Genomic DNA, 19,006 nt, shown 5'->3' with positions numbered 1-19,006 from the left:
TAGCAATTAATTTGTTTGGCTTAAACCATAACTTAATTTGAATAGAAAATATTTGGAATCATTAAAAGAGTGAAAATAAACTTATTATTTGAGTGAGGTTTTTACTTTGCAAAATTTATTATTTTTTAAGTCCACTTATACTTGGTTGATTTAGTTCAAATAATAAAAACATAACTTAAGTCTTGCAGGATTTCGAATTTTCCGACTCTAAGACGAAAGACAATTAAGAACAAGTAAGTAAGTGTAATAATGTAAAGAGGGAAAGAGAGAGAGAGAGAGAGAGAGAGAGAGAGAGAGAGAGAGAGAGAGAGAGAGAGAGAGAGAGAGTGAGAGAGAGAGAGAGTTGGGTTCAAATCTAGTTTCTGTCCGCCTGGACCGTATTTGGACCAATTTCATTTTGGGACTTTGGCCCGTTTCTACATGTCCTAAAATTCTAACAATACAATAATGATAATATCAAAAAGTACTTAGGCCCAACATAACTAAATACAAAATTTAGAAAATAAATTTTGGCTTGTTCGCCCAAAATCATCAACTTCTTCCAGTTAGGTTTCTTTCCATTCGGGAACCTGTACACCTTTTTTTGAAACTCATTCTTTGATTTGACGGGCTGACTCTAATAAGGGGAATCAAGCCTTTACGAATCTCTCTAAATTCAAGGAAAAGATAAGAGTTCATGATGAACTCGGACATATTTCACATGCAAGAACGATAAATAAGTAACAAAATTAGCATCTTTTGGAAAGGAATGAAGTGGTAAGATAAAAATAGATTCGCAAACAAAATAACATACTGATTAGTCATTAACAATACAACCCTTAATTACAAAAATTAAAAGGAAAAATAGATGAAGACTTGTTAATTTGTATGTATCATGAATGGGGAACAGTAATCAAGACTAAGCATTGGAACAAAGGTCATATGAGATGTAAAATTATAGGCTTTTAACATAAATGTTTCAATATTACAAGATTAAAATCATTACTAGGCAAGTTCAAAGAGATAATGAACAAATATGTCATCTACTAAGTGTGACTATTGTATATTTGTCTCAAAGCCCAAGAATTGTTAGCTAAAACAAGCCTACAATCAGTAGTTAAAGTAAAATGAAACAGATTTTCCAATCCCCTTTTTGAACTTTTAAAATAACATTATAAACAAGTAAAACATGTAGGATTTAGTCCAAAGTAATAAATAAATTATCATTTGTAGGTGAGATTTCTAAACAAATATAATAGTAAGAAATGTATCGTCAGTAATTCAAATTTTACACACGAATATTGTCTAATATAGACATCATCTGGACATCTTTCTTATCACCGATTTTAGTCTTAACGACACCTAATCAAGCTATATAGAGAAGGGAAATAAAAGCCGGTGATCACCAAAGCAAGAAAAAAGAACAAAATAAAATAAAATAAACAACATCCTTAACAAATATTGAAATATGGTAAGATTGATGAAGAAAACAAGCTAGAATTATGGATGTACATTCAAAGTTTCATGTACTTCCAACATTATTGAAATTTGTTAAAGATATACATGAATCTCACGGGGATCTCCAGTAGAAAATAGGGAATATTCATTTGCCCTAAAGGAATAAACACAAAAAATGAAATGAATGAGCATGGACTACGACATATTTTATGCATCTTGTAACCAAGAAAAGTGTTACACCCTCAAAATGATCTAGGTTGAATTAGAGACTAACATGTTGGTTATGAGTTAATTAGATCCTTAAATGACTAATTGTAGTTTTAAAAGGTAGTGTATTATGTTTGGAGGTCAAACGTCCAAGACGTTCGAAAGTGTTGCCTTGCAATGTGCTTGTGTGTCTCTGTGTGTTTTTGCTTGTTTTATGTGTTTTTTGGAGTTAAAATTAATACGAGAGGTTTCTAACATGTATAAATGAGTATTTTAGGTGGAAACATCCGGGAAAAACTCCCCAAGGATTAACCAAAGGGTCCTTGAGGAGGACCCAACCTTGGGCAAACAAGATGACCAAGACAACAATTTTTGTTCCTTGGTGAAATAGGTCCGTATCGCGGACTTGGCCGTTCATAGGTAATAATGTTGGTCCGCGTCAGGTACACAAAATAGGTTCAATTGTACCTGAAGTTATTTTCAAAAAAATTCATGCGGGAACTGCTCCACTACGAAGATTCCAGAAATAAAAGTTGAGTTTGACATGTCTGAAAGTTCAAATAAATATGAGGATGTTTTGGTAACTTTGGATGATGTTTATAAACTTATTTTAATACCTATTTAACCCCTTTCCCACATCAAAATCTCAACACCCAATAAGAAAAATCAAAACCCCAAAACTCTCATCTCTTCCAACTTCTCCCGAAACCTCCACGGGAGACCAAAACTCAAGATCAAGCTAGGGGCTTGATTTCTATAGTTTTTTCTCCAATTATTCATGGGTATTCAATAAATAAGGTATGGTGAACCTTCATCCTTAGTTATACATTCATCGAAGGAGTTAAATCAATGATTTTCAAAAGTGATTCAAAGACCAAAATTCCTAATTTTCAATCTACCCATGAGTTCATTGTCAAATTTATTTCAAAGTCATTCTAATGATGGAATTATGTTTAATTAATGTTTTAATTATGAATTTCAATCAAATTTCATGCAGAACCCATGATTCTCCTAATTTCTCAAATTGGTCCATAATGTGGGTCTTATGATCTTGATTTTATGTTGATAGAATTGTGATTAGATTTTATTGAATTGGTTGTTGCTATTACTATATATATAAATTGAATATTAATTTTGGAGAAATGGTCATTATCTTGGAGATTTGGTAATTTGACCTATCTCCTCTAATTAGCTTAGAATGTATAGTGAACTGTGTTTATTGGTATGGTCCAGTTATGCTGGCGGTGTTTACATTCTTTTACATGTTTATATGTTATGATCATATCCTTGAAGACATTAGATGCAAGATGATTTTATATAATATTTCCATGTTTAGGAAGTTGAAGGATGTAGCATCGATTCTAATATCATATCTAAGTGAATTGATGTCATGTGAAGTATATGAATAGTCTTCCACACTAGTTGTATGACCTAGGTGTGGAGATGATGTAATATGCATATGTGTGATGATAATGTTAGGGTTAGGTGTGGTCTATTCGGCTAATGATGATGAATATTCTTCTAGCATGGTTCTAACCTATTAAATCCCTATATGAAAGTGTGATCAAATTATGCTACGAGTCTTGTACTCTAATGTTGAATATGCTCTTGTCTTCTATGGTATAATTTGAGTGTGTGTAGTCTATTGTACTTAATTCTATATATGTGTGTATGACATGATACTTGAGGAATGTTGTACATGTGTTGTGATCTTTAGAGGATGGCTTCATCAATGCTATCTACTAGTCATTATGTGATCATATTGACCAATGTACACTCACACACACTTCATTCATATCTATGAGTATTATAGGTTCATGATGACTAAGGAAAGGATAGTTCTCACATACACTTCATTCATATCTATGAGTAGGATAGATAAATGATGACTAAGGAAAGATAGTTCTCCTATGCATCATTGCCTATTTCTATGCATGTTAAGTATATGATTAATGAATTTATGAACATGTGTGCCTAAAGGTGCTTAGGTGAAGTATGTAATGGTGGTCTAATAAATAAGTGAGTCTCTTGAAAGGTATTAATAAATTGTACTCTAAACTAGACTAGAGTATGAATATGATATGATTTTGTGAAATGACATTCACATATGCTATAGATACTATGATGAAAGGACTTTATCGTCTTAGATACGTTTGACCTATATGATATATGAGGGAGTAAGTCCCTAAAGGCCTAATCTTTATGAAATAATGTTATCTAAAGGCTTAATGATGTTTTAAAAGGGAGTTTTTTGCTTATCACCAAAAGGGTATGCAAATGAGATGGAAGTCTCACGTTAGTAAGTCCGTCCTCCCACATGGGTTTCTTCAATTTAAGTCCAGATTCCCAAGATATGTTTTGTCTCATGAGATGGAAACCTTCACGTTCAGCAAGTCAAAGTCTAGCAATAATCTGTTTGACCCTTAACTATTGGCCCACATAGGACTCTAGCTTAGTGGATCAACCGATATAGCTATGTACGAATGGTTGAACCTTAGGCAAGTGTTAACCCCTCTCTTTTTGGTGTGGGAGTAGAACACCGGATTTCATGCAGCTCACATGGTCTATGTCGTTTATGGATATGTTTTCCAAAGGTTAATAAATTAACTAATATAAGAATATGAATTATAATCGAAATTCCTTGAGAAGTGTACTTCGCATAAGTAGGACTGTGGACCCTATCTATGCATTTCACTAGATGACTTCAAGAAAGGATAGGATTGGAACCTCTTATGAAGTAAAGACTTATGTTATGTATGACTTGTATGAATGCATGTTAAGTGACTTTGCTGTGTGAAGATATGAATTATGAGTATGCATGCGAATTGCACTTATGGTTTCTAAGTTAGTTAACATAGTATATGTGGGGGTATGAGACTCCATGTGTACATTATGTAAGTAAGCTTCTAATGGGGTTATGAGGGTGGTTTACCTATGATATGAACTAAATGGTTTATGACTAAGATTGTAGTAAAGAAAAGAGTCCTTATATGTTGTTATGAAGTATGTGGCCTTATGTTTAGTTATAATTGAAAGTGTTATGACTTGTTGGGTATGTTATTCCTAGTATACGGTGTTTTCTTAGGTACATTTGGTGGAAGTAGTATTCTGGGATGTACACATTGCACTAGTGTAACTTAGGAGTTTTCTTAGGTGATGGTATTTGTGTGAAGTTGATGTCTATGATGTGCTTATGACTTGTGAATGTATGTGGCTGTGTTTATGATGCATATATATGAAAGGATATTGTAAGGTGATTTCAAGGTGATACATTGTACTAAGTACACTTGAGGGTTACTAAAGGACAGAAGTAAGATAAAAATAGAAGTAATATCATGTATGTATTGAATAAGCCTCAAAGTATGATAAATGACTTTATGTGCTATTATGAGTAGTATGAACGTGTATATGATGTATGTGAAATATATTGAGCTTATATGTGCCTATGTTCATGAAGTTTACTAAAAAGACATGTTGAATGATTTCAAATGAATGTACTTTTTAAAAAAATGCAAGTTTTTGCATGATTTCCATGCGTAGTGAATTCTTGTACTAATACTATTCTTTTTCATCTTTTTACACAAACTGTAGGTGGTGATGACTAGAGGACGTCTCGTAGGTGAAAAGCTTGGATAGATCTTCCAAGTTCAAGAAGAGGGATCCTTATGATTGAAGGATTTCCCTATGTCAAGTTCCTATTAAATTATGTAATAGCTTAGATATTATCTTATGTTTTTAAGGGCCGTGTCCCTATTCTACTCTATTGGTGTTGAGTCTAAGATGGCAAAGAGACTTAGATTTTAACTATATATTATAATATTTTATATATATAGTAATGTTCTAGTATATGATGTGCTATGAAAATTTTAAATTTTCCACTATTTTTACGATTATGTGATGAAAGATGTCTAAGGGCTTGTCTTAGACCTCTGAGATCTCGACGACACCACGTGATGATTTGAGGATGCCATAACTTGTAGTGTATACCCTCGGCTCGTAACAGAAATACTATCATGATTTTATTCTAAGGTATGTCAAATCAATCAAGACCAACATTATGTACCATTTGGAACCAAACAACCGAAACAATACCCATAATTTTAAAGAAAACAAACATTTAAACCCAGCTTGGACAACGTCTAAAGAACTAGAGACAAAATCAAATAAACAAAAATGGTACAATTAGCTATACCATAAGACAATAAGAACAAATTTTAAGCTATACTAATTTGGATAGGAACTATTATGTAAACTCGAAAATAAGCACGATAAAAGCAGGGATATAAATCCTTTAACACATTCAAAACAAGTAATAGGCTAAAGGAACTAGTGTGGGAAAAATAAATAGGATCACATCCTATGGATTAGCAAATGAAATAAAAAAAAGAACTTCGAGGTGAGCATCAAAGTCAAGAATTCAAGAATTCAAGAAGAGCACAGACAGAGATATAAGCTCAAAAGAACATTAAACCATCTTGAAAATGAAGGAAGAACCATAGCAAGGGACTTATCGAACAAATTTTACCATTAATTTGCACGAAGTCAAAGTCAAACACATCTTTAACTCTCACATGTAAATAACTTCACATAGTCGAGAATCAAGAAATAACGCTTTGGGAAAAAATGCATCTAATATGAAGAGGATATTACCTTTCGAGGGTCAGCGAACTGAGACAACGACCACAAGACAACTCCACCGAACTTCAAAAATTCTAATGAACTCCTGCAGATCCCAACCAATCACGAATAATGAAGAAGGAAAGAGTATTTTAGGCATGTTTTCTGAAGTAAAATTTATGGTTTTGCATTCCTTTATCTGTAATACTTTCCAAAACCCACTTTCTTCTTTTTTGAACTCCCCAAAAAAATCTGCCGTGATCTAGAGAGGAAGAGATGTTTCTATAGATAAGAAAATCTAGGGTTTATGAATATAAAGGGCGGGTGAAATTTGGAGATGTTTGGGGGTAAAATCATGATTCCCCTTCATTCAAGTTTGAAATATCTCCCCAAGGAATGGAAAAGGATGTGGTTTGTATGAAATTTCATCCAAATCCCAGAAAATCCGGACGTCAGGTGCAACGGACGACTCAGATTTATCCTCATGGTCCTTTAGATGTAACATGGCATCATCTCACTGCCACAAGGATAAGTAGATAATGCTGTAAGGACAATTTTGCAGGCGGCTATGGCTGGTGAAAAGTTGTATGATGCAGAAAAAAGGAGAAGGAGATATTGGAGCGTCGTATATGCGTGAAGAGAAGGCGACGCGCGCAGGGGTTGCCTTTGGTGCAATTTACTCACTGCTGCACAATTGGCTTCTAGGTTTTCTCGCAACTACTCTTAGGATGCATTGTTCTTGAAGAGGAAGAAGAAGAAAAACGAGTCTGGTCATTTTGTGAAGGGGAAAAAGAGTGGGCCGGGTCAGGGAGGATAGGGAGTGGGTTGGGTCTGCTGCTTTGGGGTTATTTGAAATTAGAAATAAAAAAAAAGGTATTGGTCCTGAGATTTTGGATTTGGAAAAAGGAATGGGGGATGGATAGATGATCATTAGAACGAGGCCCAAAATTTTGTCTTTAGAATTGGTAAATCAGCCAAATTGAATTTACTTGGTGAATTCGGCCGAAATAAATAAATAAGATAAATTCATATAAGTTAATTAATAAGCTTCTTAGTTTTAACAAAATAAAATAATCGACTTTATTATAAAACAACTCATACCAAAAATGTAAGCTAATATATAACTAAACTAATTAGTAAAACATTTAAGCAAAATAAAATCTTTTTGAAACAATTTTCGAGTAATCATAAATATACTAATTATATACATAATTATGTAAACCATATATTTATCTAAAATTATGAAAAAGCGACAAGATTAATTTGAAATGACTTGAAAAACATTTTAAACTTTATAAAATCTAATTATTTCAAATTGTTTAGAATTAAGAAGCTTGTTAATTAATTACTATTGGGGAGGGTCAAAATTGGTTGTCAATAACTGTCCCTTGTTTTACTTGGATTGATGTAACAAATTTGAGGAAAATGAATTGACCAAGCCAATTTTGACCGACCATATATTCATCTTAGGAGAGGATTTGGTAAGGACTTTTGGGAGTAAGGAAGAACCCACAAAATGGGTTTCCTACACATCTCACGGTATATGAGAATTCAGGCCACTTGTAGTATGCTACACTTGATTTGACACACGATTTGAAAGAATTCAAAAGTCATCTCGATATCGGATTATGGAGTGACCAAGATGCTGGAGAATAAAATTTAAGAGCAAATACTTGAATACAATTGAGTTTTCAATATTAAACCCGCCTAAATATTCTAAAGCTTAGGAATCAGGTTGTTTGTAGTTCAATTTGGTCGGTTTAAAAGGAAATCTATAATGCTAGATAAATTTTAGTTCTGGACAAGTCATTAATTAAGTCGAGTATGAAAAGGAGGATTGTAACCTCTTATCCATGAATGTAGATCTCTTCACATCCATATGCAAGAACTTACACGGACATTATCTCCAAAGCTCTTGATGTATTATCTTTTGGATTTAAAAGTTGCTTCTGATAGATATCAACATTTTTGGATGCAAAACTGAAACCAAGAAACCTAAAGAAAAACCCACATGCCTTCTGATAGGGGTGTGGTTTTATTGTGGAGGAAGTCTCTCCTCTACTCGTGTCCTAAGAGTTTGACACTCCTCTTTGGACTATGTTCCAGTTTGTTGCTCAGAAAAAGTTTCACGTTGTGTTGCATCCTTTTTGATATAGTCCACACCTGTGGTTTCTTTTTCAGAATTCATCATTTCTGATGCTTCAACAGTGACTAAGATAAAACTCATTAGCATAAATATTCAATTCGAATGGGAGACAATTTATTTTAACGTCTTGACACTAAATTGCTCTCCTTCAACATTTGATGTCAACTTCATTTGGTTTGACGTGAAGGAAATAAAGCATATGTCTTATATTTGCAATGTTAAAACACTCCAACAATCTAAAACCTAATATAGATCCTCACATGAGTTTCAAAGGGTTGTAGCACTGTTCTAGGGTTAATAATAGTGAATAAAAGTAATTTGGGAAGTTTTAGATTCAAGACATCAAGGAACGTCCATGACGTCCGGAGAATAGTGCAAACAGTGCTAGTGTGACTTAGCCTATTTCAGAAGATTTTAAGAGTCATAAATTGATGAAATTTTGTATAAAGGTGTCTAACATGTTTAGAATAGGTTTAGAGTCGAAACGTCCGGGTACGACTCCCCAAGGACCAATCAAATGGTCCTAGATGAGGACCCATTCATTTTGGATAAAAGCTATCTTGAGACAGTAGCCATCGATGAGGTGCAGGAGATGAGGCGTAAGTAAATCGATGGGGTGTCGATGCCTCCGTTGATGAAGACTTAGACTTTTTGGAAAAATGTCCATTTTGTCAAGTTTCTAGGCAAAACGACAGTGTGTAGGACGGTCGGGGTCATGGTCGTCAATTGACCTACGACCTGTAGGTCGGGTTTTGTAGGTCAAGCCTGCGATTTCTGATAAGTTTTATATATTTCTTTGAATTAGTTAATATAAAGATTAAGGGTTAAAGGAGGTATAATTAAGTTAGTTAGAACCTATATAAAGACGTAAACCTAATTAAACTAACCCAACTCCCACAATTTCCCAATACTAAATTGCTCTTCTTTCTCTCTCCCAAAAAGAAGAACTCCATTGAAGGGATAAGTAAAGGTCATTAGGTCAGAAAGAAGGGTGATTTTATCCATACAACTTCAATAATTAACAAGGTATGAGGTCCTTTCACCTTTGGGATTCCTTTCCCTAAAGGGTTCTTCGAAAATTGATTTAAAAAGATGAGTTTCACGTGGGTTTTCTTCTATTACGATTTGAACCTATAAATTTTATTGTATATGGTTTATTTTGATTATTATAGTTAGATTATGATGTATTATGATTCAATTATTCTAGTTCTTGCAGAATTAACCTAGTATGTGAAGTAGATCATGAATTGACCCAAGTCCCTATCTTTTGATTATGAACTAGTGATGAATTGATGTGTAATAATTAAATTGACTTAATTGTTTTATTAATTACTATTATGTGATGATATTGCATCCATTATTAAGTTGAATTTTATTGTTAATTGTAAAACCTTGGATGATGGCTTGTGAAGGAGATTGGGGTAGGTCTTGTGATCTCAAACCTTTACTTCAGTTATAATTACTTGTGTTTAGTGATGAAGTTAAATTGAAGTACACCTTATGATAAGATTTATTAGGGTTGGTATGATGTTGAATTGAAATGTCTTGATTTATGGTTTGTGATTTGTTGGCTAGGATGTAATGTGTAACACTTAAAAAATCCAAGACGTGTCTTAAAGCCTACCATAAGTGTCATGAGGTCTAGAAACTGTTGTAATATTTATTGTAATTAAAATAGGTCATTTAGGAAGTTTGGAAACCAAAACGTCCAAGAACGTCCATGATGTTAGGAAAACTAGATCATGGAGGTACTAGCGTGCCTTAGCTTATTTGACTAGCTTTTAGGAGTCGGAAATCCATGAAAATTTGTGGAAGGGTAGGTAACATGTGTTTAAGTGGATTCATAGTAAAAACGTTGGGGTAAAAATCCACAAGGACCAACCAAGGACCCTTGAGGAGGACCTTTGCATGTTGGAGTCAACACTGCCTAGGCAGTGTGCACCCACGAGAGATAATCGACGATTTGTGTGTGGATCGACGGGGCGTCATTTCCAATTGTTGACCAACACTTGGACAAATTGTCTAATACCTTGCCTTCACAATTCTCTGACAACAACCACGGATGTACATAACAGAGGAGGGCTGGTCCGTTGACTTACCCAAGATCTGTCAATCGTGGTGTCGTCTATGACATTATAATTTCCTACACATTTTAATTAGTCTTAACTAATTAATTAGGGGTTTTGGAGGTGTTAGGGATTAAGGTAAGTCTAATAGAGTTAATTAACCCCCATATAAAGACCCCAATCCCATTAGTCTAATTACAACTCTCAAAACAAAACTCTCTTCCTTTCTCTTCTTTCTCTCGCTATTCGAAGACACCATTGAAGACAAGCTAGGAGGGGGGGGTGGGATTTAAGGGATTAAAGGGACGATTTCACCATCAATTCTTCATCAAACATTGAGGTATGGAATCTAATTCACCTTTGAGACCTCTTTCCTCAAAGGGTTACTTCAAAGTATTTTCAAAAGTTGAGTTTTCATGTGGGTCTTTCTTAATCTCGAAAATTATGTTTTAAATTGGTGTGTTTAGGTTTTCTATTGGATTATCTTAATTTATTAACATGTATTCTAACTTAATTATGATATATCTTGATGGTTTGGTCTAGTTTGTAGACGATGAACCTTTCCTTTTAGGTTTGATCTTGGTATGCATTAGGTGGTAATTGGTTCAATTGACTGTGCTATTATTTGAATTACTATTATTTGATGTTGTTACATTATTCAATAACAAATTAGGGTGATTTTTATACTTTCATTCTAGTTCTTGAGAAGATGATCTAGGTTAGGAAGTGAATTGACCTAAGCATCTTGTCTTAATATATGATCTAGTATTGAATTGTGATGTAGTGATTCTTCAAGCTTTGTTATCACGTTGATTATTGATTTATGATGATGTATACCCAAGTTGGGTTGAATTTAGGGTTTATTGTAAGACATTGATGATGATCTATGAAGGCGACTTGGTAAGTCTTATGGTCTTTATCCTTTACTTCAAATTGTGGTTAATTGTGATTAAGTCATGATGTTGTATTGGAGTTTGGCTTGTATTAGGATTCATAGGGAGGTATGATGTTGAATTGAAATGTTTTGATTATTATTGTGAGGAGTTTTCTTAAGATGTAAATGTTTTAAGGAGCGTGAATGATTTACCAATGTGCTTTATCATGATGTCAAGGTGTTAATTTGCTAACTTCACCTATATCAATTGTAATGAAAGGATTTATACTCATGCAATTCTTATTGAACTATTGATGATGATGATTATAGAAGGGGTAGACCTTATGACCTAAACTAGGGTACGATTGATAATAAAGGCTTAAAGACATTTCAAGAAGGGCTAGCTTAGCACCGAGTGAACTAGATAGAGGAGTGTCCCTTCCCACATAGAAAAGGTCGGATCACTGATATACTCTTGAGATTGGAGACTATAATGCACATAGCATAAAAAGGGTCCCAACTAAATCTCCTAGTTCTTGAACTTTGTTGCCCCCATAGAATACTAGCTAGTAGATCCACGTAGTTGCTATGTTTCATGTTTTGGTACTACCTTGGAAAGTAGTACTCCTTCTTTCGATGTAGAGTTTTATGACAACGGATTCCACACTAGCTCTTGTGGTCTACGTAGATTCGGGGAAGATGTTCCCAAAAGGTAGAATGAACTAAAGGATTGAACTTTAACTATGATAACCTAAGGGGTCTAGCTTAGTCTAGGTAGGGGTATGTGATTCTACCTAAAGATTACACTAGTTAGCCTTGAGGGGAGTCTTAGGAGGATTTTCTTATGTGTATTTATTCTTATAATGTTATATGACATATATATGATGAATTTTCACATTGTTGATACTCTATGTTGATTAGTTCACTTATGAATATATGTTGGTTTATATTGTTAAACTAAGACGATATATGCACATAAATGCCATTTTATGTGAAGCGGGATGTTAGTTATGATTCTTGTTGGGTTACATGACGGAATAAGGTTATGGGGCTTTACTTGGCAATTGCTCTTGTTGACTTTATATGGGTTCATGGTAATTGATTTGCTTTATTTACAATGAAATGTACTATTATGCATGCTTATTATTAATATGACTTGATGATCGAGTTACTTGAATATGTACCTAATTATATGCTATGAATGTTAAGTTGACTAGACTTGATGATGTTCGTTTGTTAATGTACATGCTTATGACATAATGAACATGTCCTATGGATTGGTATGGTCTTGCTGAATATCCATAAGTGTTTTCAAAGTAAATTGCATATCTTTATGAAATGTCCTCTTTCTTAGCATGTTTTCATAGTCTGTGTGTATATGGTCTCATACTTAGTATAAGTGGCATACTAACCCGATTTCTTCCTTTGGCCCAACATTTTAGGTTCCTGTCGTTGAAGTGCTTTGACGGCGACTTAAAAAAGGCTTGGATCTCTCATTCATCAAAGTAGGGTAAGTCCTCAATTTCTGAGGGCTATGACACTATCTAGCTTATGGAGTTTGCTTTTTATTTAAAGACTTATGTGGTTCTTTCTTTCCATTTAGTATGAAACACTGTGCAGCTCATATGAGGACTTTTTACTTAATGTATGGGTTATGCCGAAGTTCTTACACTCTTATTATATGGTTATGAGATGAGACAAATATTATGACTATTATGTCTATGCTATGTTTTATATACATCTGTGCAATAAAAGTAGAAGGCTATGTAACCTTCCTATACGAATGGTTTATGTATACTCTGTAAGATCTCAAAAATGACTTAGGTGAACTAGAGACTAACATGTTGGTCATGATGGTCTAAGGTCCTAAATAGATCTATTATATGGTATAGAGGCTGTGTTTCAGAGTTTAGGTGCATTGGAAGTCAAACGTCAAGGGACAACTAAGACGTTCGACGACTAAGTCACCTATGTGCCTCATATGTGGTTATACGTTTTTATGTGGTGTTAATGAGGTTATAAGGTTTTTCAATTAGTTATTATAGAATATATAATCAGTGTGTCAAGTTTCGTGAGTTTGGAGGTCAAACGTCGAAGAACGTCCATGACATTCGAAAATATTGCCTTGAAACGACCATGTGTGTCTAAGTATGTTTTGTCGAGTTTTATGTATTCATTTTCTGTGAAATTCATTTGAGAGGTGCTAAATTCATATACGATCATGTTTGGGTTGGAAACTTCCAGTAAACATCCCCAAGGACCTAACCAAGGGTCCTTGAGGAAGGACCCAAAATAGGTGCCAACGTATTCCAAGACAGCCCAAACCATGGAGGCAGTCGACGCCCAGTGGGTCAATCGATGCCCCGTTGGTAGAATATCATCGATTGGGACTTAGTCTTGGGAGGTAGTATACCAATGTTGAGTCAGTGATCCAACCAACGAAAGGATAGGATGGTCCGTTCGTGGACAAACGGTCCGTTGACTGCCAATCGTTGGTGGACTACCTCCCTGCGTGCAGTTCAGTGTAAGTTGAGGGGTGAACTTGTAATTTCACCCCACTTACAAATAGAAGGTTTTGTGATTCCTTAACGGCCTTTTGGGTATTTTATGTGTGTATATAAGTCTTTAACACATTGAAGACTTCATTCTTCTAAACTAAAACCCCAAAATCCCTTAGAAATTCCTTCAGACTCCATTGAAGTCCAAGGTCAAAGAAGAGCTTGGTGTGACGAATTGAGTGAAGATTCTTCATCAATATGAATAATTAGCTTAATCAAGGTATGATTTTGATCCTTTAAACTCTCTTCATCAAGGATCCCAACTTTCAAAGATGTTTTCTGAAGTTTTCAGATTGAATTGTCCAATTTCATGATTCTACCATGGGTTCTTGCATCAATTGTTTATAAACGATTATTATGGATTAAATCGTTATTGTATTGATGATTTTAACCTAAATTACCTATGAACCCATGAATTGGGTGATCCCTAGTTTTTGACTAAGTTATGTGTTACTTGATATTGATCCAATATTGATGAATTATGATGTAGATATCTATGGACTCTCTAATGATGTAATAATTGTAGTAGTTTGATATCTAGGTTGTATTGGATTGATGAATATGTAGTTATTTGACCTAGTTTCATGAATAGAGATATAATTAGGTTGAATTGGTTATGTCCATGGGTAAGGACCTTGTGATATAGAATGTGGTGATTTGACAATGGATTGAGGTGTTGAGGATGATGTGGTGGTAATCTGACCAATTTTTTTTAATTTGATGTTAGTTAGATTTAAACTCTATTGTGATTGGTATGGTCCACTTATGGTGGCGGTTATCACATATCAAGACCACACTCTAGAAATTAGGGTATAATCTTGGATTATAACTGGCATACTCGACCTCTCAGAGGTCTTATAAAAGCCCTTAAATATCATTCATCGCATAAATATAGTGAAAAGTAGTGCAGAATTAAAAAATTTCACTAAACATAATATAGTTTTCAAAAATCTCTTTCATATAAAGCAATAGGAAATACTAAGTCTCAATCTCATCATCTTAAGACACAAGAATATATTGGGACACGATCCATACTTCAAAATACGAATATAGAAATACTTAGTCTATTAAATACTTTGAATGAAAAATATAAAAGACATATATACCCTCCAGTAAAATGAAAACATACTTCAAATTCTCTTGAACGATGCTATGGTCCAGGTCTTCACTTCCCAAATGCTCCTCACTTACCAAGAACTATAGGTAGATAAAAGCATGGAGTTAGTACAACCACATGTACTCAATATGTCATTACGCATAAAAATCATGAAAATGGACTTTTATTTGAAATATGCATCTTTTGTTTTAGAAATCATATTATAATCATAAGAACAACAGTTAAAAACTTAGAAACACTTAAGATAACATTTAAACCAAAAATCAAATTTTTGAACCCACTTTACAATAGGTCCAATTCACTGTTATAGTGAATTAGTTCACTGTAAAGTGAAGTTGCTTATCGTTCACTTTAGATGCCGTTTAGCATGTAATATTCTCCCTTAATGATATCCTAGGATTCACTTAAGTCACATAATGAGAGAATGCCCATACACCCTCTCTAGATGTGCCTAAACGACCCTTAAGATTACTTATAATAAGTTACAAACACACTTCAAGACATCAATCATATCAAGACTAAAAGTGGGAACAAGGTTAGGTATTTCCCTAATGTGTGGGGTCAAGACAAGGGTAGTTGTCAATCTCAAGTAAGTGGTTGAAATGAGGCTCCAAAGAAGAACCGTTTTTATGCTCTTCGCTCTAGGGGTGAGCAAGAGACTTCTACCGACGAGGTGTCTGGTACCTTGAAAGTCTTCTCTATTGATGTATATGCCTTGATCCCATTGCTAATTTATCATTTTTACCCCTCTATTAGACAAAAAGTTTGACATTTTGCCTGATATTTTGCATGAACCTTTTTAGTGTCTACTCCGGTGGGTGAGTCGGTTGTTGCAAAAGGGGTGTATAGAAATTTTCCTATAATGTTGCGCAATAGATTTTCTTGTGTTGAACTATTAGAACTTGATATGTTTGATTTTGATATTATATTGGGTATGGATTGGTCGCATGCTTGCTTTGCCTCTATTGATTGTACAACAAGGGTGGTGAAGTTTAACTTTCCAATTGAACTTGATGTAGAGTGCAAGGGGGAAATTCTACTCCAAGAGGTCATATTATCTCTAGTTTAAAACATGATAAATGATCTCTAAAGGTTTTGTATATCATATTGTAAAAGTCCAAGATCTAGACTCCAAAATTTCTCCCATTGAGTCTATCCCCGTAGTGCGTGAATTTCCGGAGGTCTTCCCTAATGATCTTCCCGGTAACGGGAAATTGATTTTGGTATGGATTTTCTACCGAATACAAATCCCACTTTAATTCCTCCTTATAGGATGGATCCGTCCAAATTGAAAAAGTTAAAGTCTCAACTCAAAGATTTACTAGACAAAGACTTCATTAGACCTAGTATTTCTCCATGGGGTGCTCCAGTTTTATTTGTGAAGAATAAAGATGGGTCCGTGTATTGATTATCGCCAACTCAATAAAGTCACTATCAAGAATAAGTATCCTCTCCCTTGGATAGACGACTTGTTTGATTAACTCCAAGGGGCAAGCTACATTTCTAAGATTGGCTTGAGTTCGGGATATCACCAACTTAGGGTGAGAGGTGAGAATATGTTGAAGATGGTATTTGGACTAGATATGGTGATTATGGGTTCTTAGTAATGTCTTTTGGTCTCACTAATGCTCCAGCAGCGTTTATGTACCTAATTAATAGGGTGTTTCAAAATTACTAAGATTCATTTTCTACCGGATATAGATCCCATTTTAATTCCTCCTTATAGGATGGATCCGTCCGAATTGAAAAAGTTAAAGGCTCAACTCAAAGATTTACTAGACAAAGGCTTCATTAGACCTAGTATTTCTTCATGGGGTGCTCCAGTTTTGTTTGTGAAAAATAAAGATGGGTCTGTGTATTGATTATCGCCAACTCAATAAAGTCACTATCAAGAATAAGTATCCTCTCCGTTGGATAGACGACTCTTTTGTTCAACTCCAAGGGGCAAGCTACTTTTCTAAGATTGACTTGAGATAGGGGTATCACCAACTTAGGGTGAGAGGTGAGGATATATCGAAGATGGTATTTTGGACTAGATATGGTGATTATGAGTTCTTAGTAATGTCTTTTGGTCTCACTAAAGCTCCAACGATGTTTATTGAGCTAATGAATAGGGTGTCTCAAAGTTACCGAGATGCATCTGTCATTATCTTCATTGACAACATCTTGGTATATTCGAAAAATGAGGGTGACCACATGAACCATTTTAGGTTGGTTTTGAAAGTACTTAAAGAACATAAATTGTTTGCCAAGTATAGAAAATATGTGTTTTTGTTGAGGTCGGTGACATTTCTTGGTCATATCATCTCTAGTAATGAAGTTGAGGTTGATCCAAGGAAAATGCAGGCAGTGAATAATTAGCCTAGACCATTGACTCCAATCGACATTAGAAGATTCTTAGGTTTAGCGGGTTATTATAAGAGGTTCGTGCGTCCATTGCCTCTCCCTTGACTATTTTGACCCAAAAGTGTAAGAAATTTGAGTGGTCCGACGCATCTAAGAGAAGCTTTCTTTATCTTGAAATATAGGCTTACTTTCGCTCTAGTGTTGACTTTAATGGAGGGTACAAAGGGGATTGTTGTCTATTGTGATGCATCCCGAGTGGGTTTGGGGTGTATGCTTACACAACATGGGAAGGTGATAGACTATGCTTCTAGGAAACTTAATGTGCATGAGCAAAACTATCCAACTCATGATCTTGAGTTAGCGTACGTGGTATTTGCCTTGAAAATATGGAGGCATTACTTGTATGGTGTCCATGTTGATGTGTATACCGACCATAAGAGTCTCCAATATGTGTTTACCCAAAAGGAGTTGAATCTCTGAGAAAGAAGGTGGTTAGAATTGTTGAAAGATTACGACATAAGTTTTCTTCATCACCTCGGCAAGGACAATGTGGTTGCAGATGCTCTTATTCGTATTACTATGGGTAGTGTGTCTCACATAGATGAAGCCAAGAAATACCTAGTGAAGGATTTTCATTGGTTGTCTAGGTTAGGTTTGAGGTTTGAAGATTCTCCAAATGGTGGATTAATAGTCCATCATAACTCAGAGTCATAATTTATAGTTGAGGTGAAGTCCAAACAACACCTTGATAAATATTTAATAGAGTTGAAGAAATCGGTCCTTGGCAAGATTAATGAGACTTTCTACTTAAGGGTGGTGGTGTTTTGAGGTACCAAGAAACATTGTGTGTTCCCAAGGTAGATGAGTTGAGGAACATGATCCTTGAGGAAGCCCATGGGTCTCGCTACTTCATTCATCCTAGTTTGACAAAAAAATACCATGACTTTAGGGAAGTATATTGGTTGGAATGTTTGAATAAGGACATAGACGAGTTTGATGCTAAGTCTCCTAATTGCCAACAAGTGAAAGCCGAACATTAAAAGTAGGGTGGCTTGCTACAAGAAATCCAAGTTCCTACTTGGAAGTGGTAAAATATCAAAATGGATTTTGTAGTGGGTTTACCTTAGACTCAAAGGCAATATGATTCTATATGGGTGGTTGTGGATAGGTTGACCAAGTCCCTCATTTTATACTCGTCAAGTCTACTTATTAGGCGGAAGATTATGCTAGGATCTTCATAGATGAGATTGTGTGTCCCCATTGTATTCCATTATCAACCATATCATATCGGGGTGCACAATTCACATATAGGTTGTGGAGGTCATTCCAAGAAAGGGCTTGTATTATTCATTTCAAGGGGAATTGGGATAACATTTGCCTTTCCTGTAGTTTGCTTGTAATAATAATTTTCATTCATCCATCTCCATGGCTCCCTATGAAGCCTTGTATGGTAGGAGGTGTAGGTCTCCTATTGGATGGTTTGAAGTGGGTGATCCTTACTTCTTGGTATCGATTTGATTTATAAGACTTTGGATAAAGTTCATATCATAAGGAACCGGTTGCAAACGACCTATAGTCAGTAAAAGTATTATGCCTATCGTGGGAGAATGGATTTGGAGTTTTAAGAAGGTGATAAGG

General features: G+C 34.9%; 1 long non-coding RNA gene across 1 annotated transcript; it reads right to left on the bottom strand.

Annotated features, from left to right (window-relative positions):
- Positions 1-343: 343 nt before the first annotated feature.
- LOC104644640 (uncharacterized) lies at positions 344-7,009 on the bottom strand. The gene is made up of 2 exons (XR_738514.4): positions 6,295-7,009; positions 344-649 (listed from the first exon to the last, which is right to left on the bottom strand). It is a non-coding gene; the product is annotated as an uncharacterized lncRNA (long non-coding RNA).
- Positions 7,010-19,006: the final 11,997 nt, after the last annotated feature.

Source organism: Solanum lycopersicum, chromosome 11 (genome assembly GCF_036512215.1).
Source record: "Solanum lycopersicum chromosome 11, SLM_r2.1".
In the NCBI taxonomy this organism is placed as follows: Eukaryota; Viridiplantae; Streptophyta; class Magnoliopsida; order Solanales; family Solanaceae; genus Solanum; species Solanum lycopersicum.
Note: the sequence above shows the minus strand (reverse complement) of the source record. Positions and strands in the feature narration are given on the sequence as shown.